Genomic DNA, 17,997 nt, shown 5'->3' with positions numbered 1-17,997 from the left:
CATAATATAAGCCCTACCCCAAAAATAAGCCCCAGTTAAGTGAAACCCTGCCCTCTACCCTTGGGCAGCAACCAGAAGATGACATGACTCTGAATAAACGTAAATTGTTGTACATGAAAAAAATAAAACCCATGAAAATAAGCCCTAATGCGTTTTTTGGAGCAAAAATTAATATACAGTAAGACCCTGTCTTATATTCAGGGAAACACGGTATCTCTGCTTCAGCCTCCTGGATCTAGAGTTAATTAAGAATCTGACTGACTCTAGGGATGATGCCAACTGGCTTAGGATACTGAGAGAGGTCGTTCTGGAACTGCCACTTCTGACACCAACAGAAGGAGAAGAGGTCACCTGTGTGGTCAGAACAATGGCAGAAAACAGCAACAAGAGGATGCTTTGTGTCTGTCATACTCATACCATTGTGTCATGTGGTGATTTTGTAGAGATTCTTAAGGTAGCACCGTCTCTGGTTCCAGGGTCGGTGGGATCTACCATTTCAGATGAGAAATGGATGGACATAGGAAGCTGACTTATATTGAGTCAAGCTACTGGTCCTTCTTGCCTAGAATTGTCAACACTGACCAGCAGCAGCTCTCAAGAATAATCAGGCAGGTGCCTTTCTGATCCTCACCTGGAGATGCTGAGGACTGAACTAGAGAACTCCTGCATGTGCGGTAGGTGTGTGCTCTCTACCACTAACCTTCAGCTCTTTCCTTTAGGTTAACAGCACAAGGGGAAAAATGAGAGGATTAGATTAATTGCCTTGTGCTTACATTTAATAGTACATATTTGTGCTTTCAAAATGGTAGGTTAGATATTCAGCTCAGTTTTTGTCCTTTACTGTATATTGTGGAGCTTTATTGAGCCTGTTGGAGTTCTCTGGCGGGGGAAAACAGTTTAATGAAAAAGGCAAGTGTCAATGAAAACACAGGTTGTTTGGTAGGTTGTTTCTTTTAAAAAAACATGTAAATGGGCGCACGTGTAAAAGCTTTCACCAGATATTTTATGTATGTGACTTTCTTAGAGCATGTTTGACCCTGATGCTGTTTTTCCCTCCCTTAGCAACAGAGATTTACTGTTTTATTTTATATACCATCCTCTCTTGTATAGCTTTATGTGGTTAGACTTTGTTCTTTCCTCTGTCCTTCTCCTTCCTGCACACTTTCTTTTTTCCCTTTGTCAGTCTTTCTCTTCCCACTCTCACTGTTCATTATCATTGGCAATATTAATGTAATCTAGCTCTGCTCAGGGATACCCAGTGTGGTGTCAAGTGGTGACCTGGGAGTCAAGAGGCCTGGGTTCAAATCCCTAGTCACCCCTGGAAATTGATGAGAGGAGGGTGAACTTACCTTGACAGCCCTATTAGAGTAGCTCTAAGTCAATTCCAGTTTGATGGCGCAGAACGATATCTCCGTTCAACTCACAATCCAGTTCTTGATTCCAGTCCGACTGATGAAGGCCAGTGGTTTAAAGACAAGCTCACCTCATGGTCACCCATCTGACAGTTCATCCTGCAACATTTCTTGGTTATGCTTCCTCATCTTTTAAGTTCTGGTGGGGCTGCCATTGTGTTCCTTTGTACAGAGCTAAGATTAAGTGGAAAGTGAGATTGCCAGGCTATAACTTTTTGGAGTGATCTGAGGAATACCTTGTGAAGTGCCCTTGTGTAAGAAACTACCCAGAAGACATGTCTTTGACATCTTTATGCCAAAGGATAGATCCACGTCATCTTTGAAGATTAATTTTTTACTTTTGCTGCTAAGCTGGTCTGCTTTTACAAATAGAGTTCTTTAGTTCCTTTGCATTAGACATGGGCACTTCTTATTTGTTTGCCTGGAGAAACGAAAATGAACAGCGACATAGTGGCCCAAAACCGCCCACTTATTGGGCTCTGTGCATTGCTTAACTCCATCGTCATCACTGTCATGCCAATGCCAGAAGGAGCCCAGTGGGCCATTCCCCACCTCCCGGTACAGTTGACTACTCAGTTGTATCCTTGTGCTAATTTCCATAGAAATGTTCCTTTTCTTTAATGGTAAAGGACTGGAAGCATTATGCAGTAAGTTCTGATTATACCACATTGAAACTACCATTTTTATTCTAGCATACTTCACTGAAGTAAACACAGTAATTTTGTTTGACTCTGGAAGCTATGAAGAGTCAGACCTGTTTGGTGACTGCATGGAAGAATATCGAATACCGTATTTTTTGCTCTATAAGACACACTTTTTCCTCCAAAAAAAGTGGGGGGGGAGTGTATACGTCTTATGGAGTGAATACAGTTTTTTAAATGGGTGGAATTTAAATTCTAACTGTAGGTGGTGAAAGAGGCTGTTTCGTGGTAGCTCTTTCGCCGCAACAGTTAGGAAAAAGCTACAGAGGAAGGCCAGGTAAGCTCCCTGAGGTCTACAGGGTGTGTGTGTGTGTGTGTGTGTGTGTGGGTGGGTGGGTGTGGGTGAGAGAGAGAGAGAGAGAGAGAGAGAGAGAGAGAGAGAGAGAGAACAGGTGTGGCCTTTCAAGGTCCAGGAAGAAGGGGCAGAGTTTGCGCACCCCTGCATCATGAAGACCGCATCATTGGAAGAGGGCATTCCTTACATCCTGATTGACACAGCATGGCCCTTTCACACTTCCTCTAGCTTGCAAATTCATCTGCTTTGTTTTGTGCTTGGTCTTCTGGATGTAAACGTGGGCTTCATTTGGAAATGTCTGCTGGAATCATGTCTCTGCAAGCCTAACATGATTTCAGCTGGAGAGATGTTTTTATCTGTCGTACTATACAGTTTGGCTTTCAGAGTCAGATTCCTTCTCTATGTGGAGTAGGGGTAGAGAGTGATTTCTTACCTTTTACCTCAGGCAGCAAAATACCTTGGGCTGCTCTTGGGTTTTGCTCATGCAGGCCCAACTCGATGAGGGACCCAAATGCTTTCAGAACTTGATTTCCTCCCCTCCCCAAATGTCTTGGCCAAGACCTTCATTTTGATAGTGGAGGCTCTCCTTTGGGTCCCACCATGATGTGAAATAGAGCACATGGTTTTTCCAGCTGTTGCGTCCAGGATTCAGACTCAAATGCTGGGAGAGGCCTTGCTGGCCACATAGCCATCTGCTTTTAGCCAGGTGGTGAAGATTTGCTTTTGGAGGCAGGCTTCTCTGGTCTACTTTTTAGAATTTGTCTCTGTATTTCTGATGGCTGGGCCAAGATGCTATTTCTGCTCCATCTTAGATGGGGTTTAATAGTTTGCACTTTGTAGAGTGTGGTTTTCACCACTTAAAATCTGCCTAGTACACTTTAGTAGAAGGGTGGACTAGAGATGAGTACATAGTGGATCACAAAACCTTTTATTTAAAAGGACACTAGGTTGCACTCAAGCTTAAAGGTGCTTAATCTTCCATTCCCAAAAAGGTGGAATTCCCTTCCTGGTTTTGCTCATCTCACAGTATTGGTGTTATAGTTTCCCCATTGTCATCTCATTTGTGCTTCAGTCTTATTAAGTCACTGCTTCATACTAGTCAGGAAAGAAACAGGAGGGGTCCAGAAAACAGATAATTAGGGTGGTGTAGGTGAGAGGCTGAAGGACATTCGCAAGCCTATGAAAGAGGGAAGCGTTGTTGCACTTTATTTTGGTCAAAAGTAACTTGTTCTTCCTTCATGCCACAGGCCTTAAATGAGCAGCTTTATGTCACTCAAATGTCTTTCTTTCCCTCAGAGACATTAATAGCCCTTTCTCCTTTCACGGAAACCCTCACTGGGTGAGCATGTGAGCCCAAGACAATTACGTGAAATGAGAGACCTCCAGAGATCTCTTCAGGCTTTTGTAGCTACCTCCTGGATTAAAAGCTGCTTCCAGATTGTCTTCAGAGGCTTCCCAATTAAAAGCATATTCCAGGAATCTAACTTTCCGAGTTGCTCTGTAGGCCTCTTAGTACTCAAGTACAGAATCTGAGAAAACAGCCTCTTTCAGATGGAACCTGTTCTATGCAGCAAATTTTTTTTTAAAAAAAGGTTTTGATAATGCACATTGTATAATGCTATGTATTCTCAGTTGTACTATATGGCATGAGATGAGGGAACTTAAACACAGGCTACAAAAGACAGAAACATCTGGATTTATTGCAGGAAGATAAGAGTTTCTTAGGTTCAGAGGTTGACTCAAAAAGAATTACTTTAATTTAATTTAATTTAATTGATTTAATTTAAATAAATTAATAATACTAAATGTATGTATGTATGTATGTATGTATGTATGTATGTATGTATGTATGTATGTATGTATGTATGTATGTATGTATGTATGTATGTATGTATGTAATCTGGAAAACACATACATTCAGAAGATTAGAATATTTCAGGCATGGAATGAAAAATTGAAAGTACGTATTCTTGCAGCTGATCATCCAAGGCAAGTTAAATCGCAGAAGAGGTACCGGAAAGAGAAGTGTGGCTTGGTTGTTCAGAACTTGGTTGTCCAAAATCAGGACAGCCACGGTGACATCTGATCTTTGGTAGGAGAAGAAGGAGGGGGAAACGGTACCATGATTAGAAGCAAATGAAGTCAAACCAAGCTTCTGTATCATACAGGGTAAAAGAAGGAATTTTCACAGGCGCAACCTATTGTGCAGAAATTAGCAGAGGGAGGCCTACATTTAAAGGGATACATCTTTAAATTTCCAGAAGTATTATCTCTGAAAAGTGGAAGAGAAACTGACAAAGCCTCAGGGCAATTAACACAAACTCATACTAGTCTTCTGTGCAGAATCACATTTTGATGATCAGGCAAAATCCAAAGAAACAAAACAACACAAAATACAGTAGGGCCGCCTTATCCACAGGATCACTGATTCACTTATCCATGGTCTGAAAATATTAAAAATATCAAAAGAAAAAAAAAAAATCAAGAAAAAACCCTATTTTCACATGTGATACCAGAACCGGCCACTAGAGGGAGTCAGAGACTATGCTATGAATACTTGCTAGTGAAGAATATATAGCATGGTCTCAGGTTATACATATGACATTTTTTCCTGTTTTTCCCCCTTTGACCATTCTATCTTATCTTATCTTATCTTATCTTATCTTATCTTATCTTATCTTATCTTATCTTATCTTATCTTATCTTATCTTATCTTATCTATCTATCTATCTATCTATCTATCTATCTATCTATCTATCTATCTATCTATCTATGTCGTTTGCTATTACCCATGGATTTCAGTACCCACAGGGGCACTTAGAACCAATCCCCAGTAGATATGAGGGTCTCCGTAAAACATGTGACACCTTAAAGACTAACTATTATATTTGAATATAAACTTTCATGGGCAAGTCCACTTTGTCAGACATAGGGAAGAAAATTAAATGCTGGATGAAACATCAATGCACAAGTAAAATATACTAAATATTATCTGTCTTGACTAATGGTCTTACATACCATTGAGAAGGCTGGCAGATTGGAAACAATTACCCCTATTTTTCGCTCCAGAAGACGCAGTTTCCCCCCCCCAAAAAAAAAAAGTGGAGGGAAAGGTGTGTGCGTCTTATGGAGCGAATACTGCCCCCTGCCCCATTGCTGCCTTCCCAGGCCTCCGGAGGTCTCAGAAGGCCCACCCCACCCTCACCAACACCCTTGGAGGCTTACAAAACACCAGGCACCTGGCCGCTTCTCCTTCCTCTTGCTGCACGCCTGGTCCACGGACCTCCTCTGGCCTGTGCGCCCCACCCAGGGTGTTTGGTGGTGCTTACTCATGAGTAGACCCACACCATATTTTTCCCTGTTTTCCTCTTCTAAAAATTATGTGTGTCTTATAATCAGGTGCGTCTTATGAAGAGAAAAATACTGTAATACCAGGGATTTCTAGGTAGGGCTTCCAACATAGTGCAGTGGTTGGAGCATTTGATTCAGGAGATCTGGATTCAAATCCCCACTTAGCCATGAAACTCACTGACTGATATTGGACTGGTCACCCTCTCAACTTGACTTACCTTCAGGGTTATAGTGAAGATAAAGTGAGGAGGAGATCCATGTGTACTGTGCTGACTTCATTGCAAGAAAAACAGGATATAAATATAACCAGCAAACCCAACCAACCAAATAAAGCTGCAAAGCTAACAGTAGTAGGCTAGTCAGAATCAACACAAAGCAGCTTTCTGTGTGTCTCTGTGTATTTGTAATGTCCTGACAACAGAATAAGAAGACCACCTACTGTGTCATGCTTTCCCTATGCAGAAAGCATGAAAATGTTATTCTGAAGTCAGCATGCACACCGTTTTGCCATGTTCTCATTTCCAACCCCTCCATTCCCTCCTTCTGTTACATAAGAATAACTATTGTAATTTTCTCAGATTTAAAACTTGCATTTTTTTGTTTTACTAGAAGAGCAAGAGTCTGTGTGAGAGAGAAACAGAGCTGAATGATTTGTCATCTGTACTGAAATCATTTCCATGAATGACATTAAAGGCTATAGCAGACTTCAGACCATCCCTTGCCATGAGCTAAGTTATGGCAGTTTCAGAGGTCTAGCTTTAATAAAGCCACTCATCCATTTCCCCTGAATACCCTGGGTCTTTCTTTCTTTCTATTGGAAGTCAGAACTGATTGTGTGTTTTGTGTTATCCAAATTAGACTGTGGACCTTGGTGTAACAAAAGCATTGTTTAGCTGGAGACCTTTGCTTGGGTCCAGGATGGCCTGTGTTGAACTATGACTCAATGCTAGTCCAGTTTGTTTCTGATTATGAAAAGTGAGGTTCTGTCTTGTTCTTGTCCCAAGCAGGTCCTGGCATGGGTCATGCTCCATAACTGTCCCTCCCCCTTGCACCATCTGTAAGCCCCAATATTGTCTTCTTACTTTAAAGCGGAGACTGACAGTGTGCAGCCCTCATACAACACACAGAGTAAGTTAAGGGAGGGGGCTTCCCAAAATCCCTTCCCCACCCACTCCTCCCATACTTTTCAATTTATTTTTATTTTTTGCTCACAGAGTCCCCTTTTCTAGGGGATACTGGGTGACATTGTGCCATATTCTGAGGGGCCTACTATTAGTGGTAGCAGCAGTAGTAGCAGCAATGATGATGATGATGATAATGATGATGAATTAGAAGAACTGGATCAAAAAACATGGAAACTAATGAACATTTATCTTGCAATACAACCGAAAAGTGATGTGGACAGATTGTATTTAACACAAGAAATTAGAGGACATGGATTACTGCAAATACAGCAGGTAGCAGAGGAGCAAAAAAAGAAGCCTAAAGGATTATATCAGTACATGCAAAGAAAAATTATTTAAGGTAGTGAAAATGGAATATAGGTTGAAACAACAGAAACAAAGGCTCAATATAGGAAAAAATAATTTGAAAATAAATTAAACAGTTGGAAAAACAAACCACTACATGGAGAACACCTGAGAAATATTGATAGAATGATCATAATTCAACATTTGCATGGCTAAAACTGGGGACCCTTAAGAAAGAAATCCGCTTGATTTTTGCTGCACAAGAACAAGCACTCCAAACCAATGTGGTGAAAACTAAGATCCAAGGAATTGGTGCTAACAGCAAATGTCGACTCTGCCAAGAAAAAGATGAAACTGTGTCACACCTCATATGTGAATGTCCAAAGATTGCACAAACAAATTACAAAATTAGACATGACAGAGTGGCAAAATTAGTGCACTGGTTATTAAGCAAAAAATGTAACTTGCCAGCCTCCAAAAACCCATGGAAAAATCAGGTAGAGAAGGTGTCAGAAAATGAGGAAGTCAAGGGCTTGTGGGATTTCTGGATCCAAACTGATAGACACCTTGAACATAAATACCAGACATAGTAGTAACAGAACGAAGAAATGTCTGGATCATTGACATTGCCATTCCAGGGGATGCCAGAGTTGAAAATAAAGAATTGGAAAACCTAACAAAGTATAGAGACCTGGCAATCAAAAAATCTCACCTCTGGAAGAAACATACTCCAGTGGTCCCTGTAATCATTGTGGCTTTGGGAACAATATCAAGTAATCTCTCACAGGACTATAAGCAGTTTTAGATCTCAGAAATAACACCATCAGCTACAAAATCTGGAAATATTAGGAACAGCATACGTACACATTACATCAATATTTAGCAGATACTTAGGTTTTTGGTTAAAACATCTATCTGTTATATAATATCCGTCAATGTTTTTATAATTTTGACTGTGTCTGGCATTTTTGAATAATAATAATCTCAGAACTGCAGAGCTGGTAGAGACGCTAGGAATCATTGAGTCCAGCCCCTGTCAAGGAGCATAGGGGGGAACTGAACTCCCAGTCTCTGGTTCAACAGCCAGATGTTGAAGCCATTGAGCTATCCAGCAGTCTGCCACATAAGGATATTGGCCACTAAAGGCTGCAAAGGGGGCTTTGTGGGGGGCTCATTTTGTTTGGTTTACCCCTTAAACACACACACACACACACACACACACACACACGCACACACACACACACACACGCACGCACGCACGCACGCACGCACACACACACACACACACACACACACACACACACACCTTCATCGTAGCAATTTTTAAAGTATAGGACTATGGGATTTTTAAAAAATCGAATTACCCTCTTTGACGATGCTCCCCCTCCATCACTGCCCCCGTGTGAGAATCCAGTCCTTCGATAGCCAGCAAATCTGAAAAATCGCTCTCAGCCCTGCCAAGACCACCTAACCCTTGGTTAAAAGAAGGACATTGTTGCTGCTTTCTTTAATGGAAAACCAATGTTATAGACACTGCGTGAGCCACTGATTCCATGTGTAGGAGCTAAGAACGTGCAGTGGCCACTCTCCCTGTGGCCTGCTCTGTGATGGAATAAGTGGCACAGAGATCAGGGCCGACCCAACTTGTGCTGTTCTGGCTATCCTCTAACCCAGTCTGTGGCAACCCCAGACCTACTGGAGTATCCCACCCTATAGTTATGCTGCCACCAACCATTCCCTATAAGGAGTCACACAGACCAGGAATGGATTTTAATAAACAAAAGAACAAGGTTTATTGAAACAACAAACAGGGTAAATAAAAGGATCAGGTAAATAGGATACTGGAACGTGGCATAGTCCCAACCATATACATACAACAGATTGGTTCCCACGGAACACTTTAAGGTAACGCACAGACCCTGAACCTATCAGTTCTGGCTACCTAGATAGAAACCTGAACCTATCAGGTATGTACTAACTGACAAACAGTTGTACCCAGTCTGACACACAGACTCCAACTCCCCTTCTCCACATCAGCTCCAAATATATATACAGTACAGCTCCTCCCCCCTGATGTCCCGCCTTCCACTCCCCATTGGATGGAACTTTCCCTCCAAACCCATGACAGACAGGTACCATCAGTGCTGTATGTGACACAGTCCTTGTTTGGGTCCAGGGCTGTACCTGTGGTTTTCCTTGAAGGGCTCATTCCTGCAAATGGGGAAAAACAAACAGTAAAGTTGGATCATAGATTGAATAGCGCAGGTAGGACAGAAGGACATCACTCTCTGTCTGTAGAGCTGGCCATTCAGTCTAATTTTAATTTTAATTTCTCCCCCTTTCCTCCAAATACCAGGAGAATGATCCCATTGGCTTCCTAAAGTGATCACCAGGAAGAAACAGAGGGACTTTAAAAGGAACATGAGCAGAATCATCTCTGATGCCTTCTTGAAAAGGCAGTTCAGCTGCTTACACTTCTGTGCTTTCCACAGGTTCTCTAACCCCCTGCCATTCTTGTTTCCTGGACCTGAAATTAGTGGTGCTACAGCCACAATATGTTGATAATTTAATCAATGGTTTTGCAACTAGGAAACCATGGAAGCTTCATTTCCTGAGTTTTCTCTCTCCTCATTTCTAACAGTGAAACAAGAATGCAGGATTTAACATGGGGGATCTATGCACGTGCTGCTCCACCTGTCACTCTCACAATACAGAAAGACCTCTGATGCTGTTCCTATTCAAATATTTGTCCAAAGACAGTGAATATCTCTACTAGAAGCATCAGAGAAGCTAAAAAGGTTACATTTCCATCCTACTTTGGCAAATTACATAATCTCCTAGTTGACCAATTACAAAATAAAACTAGATATTTCCTAATTGACCAATTACGAAATAAAAGACCAATCTGCCAAAGTGGAATAAAAATGTAGCCTTTATTACCATGCTTGATGTCTGAAGCTTGTAGTACTGAAAAATCTGCATATCTGAATGGATAACACTGTAAAGGGAGGAATATGCTCTGCCCTACCATGTGTTTTGATCCAGAGAGGATTTACTGTATGCTGGGGCTATAAATGTGTATGTGCAAGCATGTGGAAAGGATCTCCGGTATGTTTGTGCTCACATCTAGTTTGGGTTTTAATGAGCATCCTGGGGCTCTTAAATTAAACATGGTTATGGGGCAGATAGAAGCCTCAATGAAGTAAAATCAGTTCAGATGCAGACCTTATTAGAACAACAATGAAAAGAAACAAAACAGAGTACCAAAGAGATTCTGAACCTGTACTTCATTTTTGGCCATGCTCGTGTCATGGCCAAAAATGACATGAGTGCTTTGTATTCATTCATATCCCTGGGAATACAAATATGAAGTGTGGCACAACACAACATGCCTTGCATCACTGACCACTCTGGTGAGGAAGTGGGATAACAGGTTTCTCTCTTCAGCTGCTGAATGGTCAGCAGCAAAGGGAGGCAGAGAAGCCCCAGCGGGGCTACTTCCGTGATTGGCATGATGCTACTGATGATGGATGTGCATGCCACACAAAGCCCAGTGAATGAAATGTACTTTTCAGGGAAGATGCGTAAGTAGAATGATGGGGCACCAACAGCCTATGTACTTAGAGAGTATTGGTGTGGAACACTTGTGCATCTGGAACAAAATCTTCCAGCGAGGCTTTTATTTCTCACCCACAAGCTGCCTGAAGAAGTGAAAAGCACTCAGATGAGCGAAAAACTGTAGGAGAGGATGATCGTTGGCTCTCAGCCGATATATTTTCTTTTAATATTTCTTCCTCTGCGCGACATGCCTGGCAATGCTATGGTGTCATCTGCCATTTTGTATTTAGCCTGCAAAAAGGACATTGTCATTACAGGAAGTACAGAGCTTGAATGATTCTGATATAAAAAGAAAACAAAGACCCATACCTCTGGAAAAAAACACACCACGATATCAGGCACATCTTGACAAAATGACAAGACACGCTGAACTTTCTTTGCCTGAACAAATCAGATTGACAGGTTCCTTTTCTTGCCTGATCTCTGGAGCAGTAGAACAAACACACTCTTACTAATTCAGTTTTTGTAAGACATGTTGTGACTTTTCTGTCTCTTTCTCCTCATTAATCAGATTTCCTTCTGGAAGATGGAATGGCGGGTGGCTGCCATCTATAGGGGCTTCATGTCTGCGAAGCCACCTTTGGCTAAATAATTTGTATTGTCAATATGGTATCTTGTTATAAATGAATTAGAGTGCATTTCTGCACATGTCGAACACTGTGGGAAATACTTCTGAATAAACCTGTAGAGGAGCAGGTTGGTTATTTGAGAAAGAAGAGAATAAACTTTAAGTTTTAGATTGCTATGTAGTCTAAAAATGAGGTGTTGTTAAATTACAGCTGCTATCATCCCTGGCAACTGGGCATGCTAGCTGATGAATGACATTGAAGTGCAACAATTGTCTGGAGGCCCCCGCACCTCTTTTCTAAAGGCTTTTCATGGTTGCATGGTGCATGTTATGTGGTAATGTCACCATTTGCACATGCCCTCTATGTTACATCTCCTTCTCTCAACTGGCCCCCTTTTTTCTCCCCCCTCTTTTCTTCCTTCAGGGGAGCCCCAAAGACATAACCTGTCCCAAAGGATGAGGGGTTGGAGGAGGAAGACCGACTCTTCAACCCCCCCCCCCAAGCTCTGGCACAGTAAAACCCACATCCCAAAGCACGCTTGATCTTGTGAGAAAAAGGGAACAATCTTTAGCCGTCATAATACCCTAAAGGAGTGTTACCCTTCAGTCATCCTAGTTGTGCCTTTCTTTATTCGTACCACCATTTCTTCACCTGGATTTAGGCACACTCGATCTCATGAGAGGACGCCAAGGTAGCCATCTTGGAAAGGGGCCCCAGTTGAGCTTCCCTCCCTGTCATTACCTCTTCTTTTCCAAAAAAAAAAAAGACTCAGACTTAACCCCCAATTCAGATTCATTTTTCCAAATCATGTTTTCAAGTCCCTGCAGGGCTCCATTAAAATAATAGGACTTGAAAACATGACTTGGAAAAATGGGTCTAAGTCACAACTTGAGTCTGAGTCTTTAAAGCCCCCCCCCCCAGTCAAGTCTGAGTCGAGTTGCTGGTGTGACTTCAGTTGGAATTGACAGTGAGGCATGAGTCACCATCTCTGGAAATATGACCCTTCTGGGGCCCCAGACTGGTGCAATGTCCCTTGCAAGCAATTGTAGAACCTTTAGGGAAATTTCATGACAACACTGAGAACTATTTTCAACTCTTTTTGTACCTTGTCCAGAAAAAAAGGTATGAAAGGAAGAAAACAGGGAGGAAATGTAGCTTTGCTTCTTTGAACCTAATACTTCATTTTCCTCTCAGAGCTACAGTAAGCAACTGTTTTCCCTGACCACTTTGGCAGCCATCGAGGCCTCATTCCTATGTACACCCAGGTTCACAGGAGCCCTCTTACTATAATATGATTCCCACTGCTGGGGAATGCATGTGAGTATTCCCACTGTATGTGTGGCTAGGATACTTGTGCTAGTCTTTTTATTCGGTCTGATAAACAGCCCTCTGGAAATGACTGTGTGGGAAAGACCGATGCAAAGCAAGCAGTGTGAAAAAAAATCACACTGTGTAAGGTAGATGGAATTGCACTATGGGGAAGTACTAGCTTTTATGAAAGTGTGTGTGCGTGTGTGTGTGTGTGTGCGTGTGTGTGTGCGCGCGCGTGTGTGCGTGTGTGCGTGCGTGCGTGCGTGCGTGTGTGTGTGTGTGTGTGTGTGTGTGTGTGTGTGTGTGTGTGTGAAGATGAGGAGAGAAATTTTATGGCATCTTAGGAGTCTCTCATTCTTCCCAGGAGAGCTCAGTCAAGACAGTCTTTTAAGAAAACACCATTATTTATTGTTGTTACATTAGCACAGCTAGTTTCCACACTGTCATGGCTCCCACTTCCCATTTTAAGGTGTAGATTCCCAAAGCAGTGTCACCACCAAATAGTTCCCATAAGAAATAGCATCCTGCTTAAAAGTGTTCAACAATGTGTTCAAATCCTCACATGAGGGAGACGGCATGAAAGACATCCTTAGGGAGTGAAGAGGAGAGAAACTAAACCACTGGAAATAAACAGAAGGTGTCCAAAAACAACATCTTTTTCCCCAAAAGCCTACTAGAGCTGTAGTGTAGTTAGATCATCTCCACCCTCTCTGTTTTAGGATTTGGCAAAGGAAAGGTAAATGACCAATAACAAATAAAATATTGTCACTGACCACATTTAAAATATGTCTGTACCAGTGAAGTAAATAAAATTTCAGTGAAGATGCCTCTGGGAGCTCAGCAGGTTATCGTAAGCATTAAACACTCATGGTCGAATGTGACAAAAAAAGAAGGCTAAGAGCCAAATGGAATATAAACCTATCATTTAAAACGATGGTGCTGATGACAAATAAGGAACAAAATTAGTGATCGTACCAATAATATAGAAGTGAAAGATTTGACAGTGAGCTCTATACACAAAGTTGTTGCCCATGGGTCACAGTTCCTAAAAGCAGCTGTTCTGGAGACTGCATCCTGTTTTCAGGCCAAGCACAGAACCCTTACAGTCTTCCCTCTGCCAGGAGTTCACCCTAAAAAAGCATCATGCCCAGTCCGTATACTGGTTGCAAGTCTATACGACAAAGGTCAGGGCCTGGCCTACTGCGACACAAATGGAGGCAGCCGTCTCAGGTAGTACATTTGATCTACCATGAAAAGGTAGCAAATCATTAGCCTCGCTCCTTTTTCTTTTTAATTGCCAGGGAGAGAGGGAAAGAGAGCAGCTTCTGGGGTTTTCCACCTCAGGTGCCAAAATAGCCTCTTTGGCCTTGGGTAATATATGCCATGACATTGGCAGAAGTCAGCCTATGAGTTTTGCTGGTTTGCCTCAGGCAGCAAAATGTCTTGGATTGGCCCTGACAAAGGTTATTTGGAAAGGTTCAATTTTCTTGCTATTCTTTGCCCAGAGACATTTTATTATTCCAGAGAAGTGCATTAACATGGCAGATTTGTCTAAAAGATTAATGAGCAACTTCAAGGAACTCTTAGTGACAAAATAAAATCTGTCATTATGATCTCTCTTTTCTTGTTTTGCATTCAAGCTCACTTTCTCCAGGTCAAAATGTGAAGCTCTTATCAGAATGTTCCTTTCACATATCTGCCATGGGTTTTTTTTTGTTTTTTTTTTTCTTTTTTGGTACGGTCCTTCTGTCTTCAACAAAACAGATAAGAACAAGGAGAAAAGGCAGGAAGAGTTAATGGTTAAGGAGAGAATGTTTTCTTTCCAGCCCTTTTTTGTGGGACAGGGATGTGGGAGGAAGTGGTAATGTTATATTTTTAGTGGTGTAACCCTAAAATGGAATCTGCCTTGATACAAATCCTGCTGAACTACTGCTGCTTAGCATAGTATGTTGTGCTAGAGTAGACCTACTGAATCAATGGGGACTTGGTGAGTCAACCCTGCTAAAAGTTCCATTGATTCAAATGGGCCTACTTTAGTTTTGACTTACTGTTCTGAAGTACAGTCATGTCTCGCTTTACGATTGCCCCGCATTACGATGATCTTTTTGCGATCACAATTGTGATCGCAAAACGATGGTCTAAATGGGTTTTTTTCACTTTGCGATGATCGGTTCCCCGCTTCGATTTTAAAACAGCTGATCGGTGGTTTCAAAATGGCCACCTGGTAAACAAAATGGCTCCCCTGCTGTTTTCTGGGACGGATTCCTCTCAAGACAGGCAGCGAAAATGGCTGCCCTATAGAGGATCTTTGCTGGACGGTGAGTTTTGACCCCATTGGAAGTGGTTTCAATGCGTTTCAATGGGTTTTTTTCGCTTTACGATGTTTTCACTTGACGGCAATTTTCCTGGAACGGATTATCGCCGTTAAGCGAAGCACCACTTTTAAGTCAAAAGGAGAGTAGCCCTATTGGAATCAATGGAAGTTCTGGAGAAGTTGACTCACCAAAACTCCACTGATTCAATGGGCCTACGTTAGTGCAATGTACTATGCTGTGCAACAGGATTTCAGCCCATAAGTGAAGAAGATCACCATTCTTGATTACTACCATGTAGCTAGCTGGCCACCCATCCAATATGCAACAGAGTCTCCCATCTGCCTTGCAACCAGATGTACCTTTACTAAAGGGACAGTCATGGGGAATTACATCTCCCACAGTCTCCTAACTTTACTATGCTGTCAGCAGATAGCTCAGTAGTTTAGGTACCTGGCTGCGGAGCCAGAGGGTGGGAGTTTGATTCCCCCCACTGGGCCTCCTTGACAGTGGCTAAACTCAGTGATCCAGAGGGTCCCTTCCAGCTTTGCAGTTTTAAGATTATTATTCTAAGATTGTTATTCTAAGTTGGTGATGATGGTGATGATAACGATTCAATTGCAGTGGGACAATAGATTGAGAAAGAGGTCTTTTTTGTCCATGCAGTCTTGCTGCTGTTCCTGCCATTGCCATCTTAAGAGAATAAGAATAAGTGTATGTCATTGAGCTGATTCTGACTTATGGTTACTTTCTTGGGGTTTCCTAGATACAAAGGGCTCAGGAGTGGTTTACCATTCCCTTCTTCTGGAAGCGCCCTGGGACCACGTAGCCTCTCTAAATTGATACAGGTTAGCTTTTCACTTACACAGCACAGTGGGGAATTGATCACACGAGGCACTCCTTCAGTGCAAATTCTTTCCATGAGTGGCTCATCTGAAACCCTCCTCATGGAACTGTAAAACTAAAGCTAAACATGTGCACGAACATATGGGAGTAAGTGTTTACAATGTATTGGCCAAAAACGTATTGGACGCTTTACACTGAAGTTGCTTTGGTCAATTACACCTCATTGACTAGACATGGGATGTGTGCCAGATGCAGGCTGGGTGTGCAAGGGGGCATGGAATCGTGCAACTAGCACCTTGTGCCAATACTGCCCCATTCGTGGGTCTTACACTATGCAGCTGGATGTGAGTGTGGCCACATTCAACCCCTCCAGTAAGGGAGGCAGGGCATGTTGCATGACATGATGATGTTATTTATTTTATTAAATAAAACTAAATGATGAGCCACTGCAAAAGGAGCACTAGGGGTGGGGAGCGAGGCCTTAAAACAGGCCCTGCCACAGTAACCTCCCTCTTCTTTGCTTGGGTTGAAAAAGCCCACTTGCCTGCCCTGTAGACCAGAGTGAGGTTTCCTAGTCACTTCAGGGAAGGATCAAATTTTGGGCACCGTTCCTCTGACTGGCGAATTGGATGAAAGAAGCGTGGGAAGTTTGAGAGGCAGATTACATGGCCGTTTAGTCTGCTGTTTGGCTTGCTGCAGGGATGGGCTGGTTCGCTTCTAAAGATGGCCATCAGACAATGTCTTTGCTGGAGTGAACCAGCCCACCCCCAGAGTGGTTGTACCCACACATTTCTGGCTCCTGGCAGGAGCTTCTACTTTTTTTGCGGGGGGGGGGGGGCTCCATTTATAGCACGTGTGATAGCTGACAATGAACTAAAAGCCTTCCCTTTTTTTTTGATTTGTCGATATTGTAGAGTGGCTTAATAGAGCCACTTCAGGATATTGGAGGCTAATTAAACCCTTCCTCTGCTGCTTGGTGGAAGGACAGAGGAAGTGAATTTTTTTTTAAAGCCTCCATTAGGGCAGTGAAAATAGACCTCACCACTTATGACAAAACTTTAAAAAGACACAAAATGTTTCTTTCCCTTGTCAAAAAGGGCTAGTCAAGAGACTGCTCGCATCTGAATCGGCTGCCGTGGCAGTTTCTCAACCTGCCCTTTAAGGCAAGGGGAAGAAGTGTGTTAGTGTATTAGATATGTGTATTAGGTCACAGCAACTCTTGACCAGATCTTTAAGAAAAGTGTATCAGGTTTATATATTAGGTACACAAATGCCTCTTGAAGATCACTTGTAATACACATACCTAACACTTACACTTTTAAAAAGCAGACCAAATAGGGTTGCTTGAGGTCCATATGCCATTTGGATGTGAAGATCACACCAAATGTCATACCTGACCCCTTAGTGACGTGATTAAGCCCTCTCCAGTCTGCTTCAACTAGCTATGTAGACAAGCCCTAAAGCCCCTGCCCACAGGAGAGCATAGTTGATTCTTCTCTTTCCATCTTTACCAACTAGCAGGCAGGGCCATCCACCCAAGAGGCTTCTATATAGGCGCGGTGGACTATCCTATTGGCCTTATGAGGTTCCACTTAGTAGATAATAAAACATAACCTACAGAAGAAAAAACTGCTAAGGAAATAACTTCAAGACCCTTTATGTGAATTTCTTTGAGTTGATAATGACTTTACAGTTACCCACAGTTACGTCTTTTGTTCCATTACAACTTAATAATATGACTAAAGAGCATGCCTTCAATTTTCAGCTAATTAGAACAAGGATGGGTAAAAAGCTTTTTAGAAAATGACTGCACACTGTGGAGTATATTTTGCTTCTTAGCACAGAAAAGGTAGGGTTTTTCTTTTCTTATTATTACTGAAGAAAAACAACTCTTCAGTTTTTTTTTTAAAAAACCAATCTCTTTAAAACTATTTGGGTTTAACTTTTCAAAATAGCACTTTTTGTCTCCTGCCTAATGCATCACCTGTATTACTAATATGTACATCATGAGTTATCTCTTACAGAGACAATTGTCTCTAACAAGATTTTTCCTTTCAGTTGGGCTGTGATTAGAGCTGAAATGATCCATTTCTCAAGAAATAAGCTCAATCTT

The 17,997-nt window shown here is 42.1% G+C and overlaps 2 long non-coding RNA genes across 2 annotated transcripts in view; one reads left to right on the top strand and one right to left on the bottom strand.

Moving 5' to 3' along the window:
• Nucleotides 1-486: 486 nt before the first annotated feature.
• Nucleotides 487-7,713, top strand: LOC144589181 (uncharacterized). Its single transcript, XR_013545132.1, has 2 exons — nucleotides 487-674; nucleotides 6,369-7,713. It is a non-coding gene; the product is annotated as an uncharacterized LOC144589181 (long non-coding RNA).
• Nucleotides 4,063-17,997, bottom strand: part of LOC144589182 (uncharacterized) — a 420,115-nt gene continuing 406,180 nt past the window's right edge. The window contains exon 2 of the long non-coding RNA XR_013545139.1: nucleotides 4,063-5,126. This is a non-coding gene — a long non-coding RNA (uncharacterized LOC144589182). The remainder of the gene's footprint in view (nucleotides 5,127-17,997) is intronic.

The sequence above is a fragment of the Pogona vitticeps genome, chromosome 1 (genome assembly GCF_051106095.1).
Source record: "Pogona vitticeps strain Pit_001003342236 chromosome 1, PviZW2.1, whole genome shotgun sequence".
NCBI classification, from domain to species: Eukaryota; Metazoa; Chordata; class Lepidosauria; order Squamata; family Agamidae; genus Pogona; species Pogona vitticeps.
The sequence above is the reverse complement of the archived record's forward strand: the minus strand, read 5'-3'. Positions and strand labels throughout refer to the sequence as shown.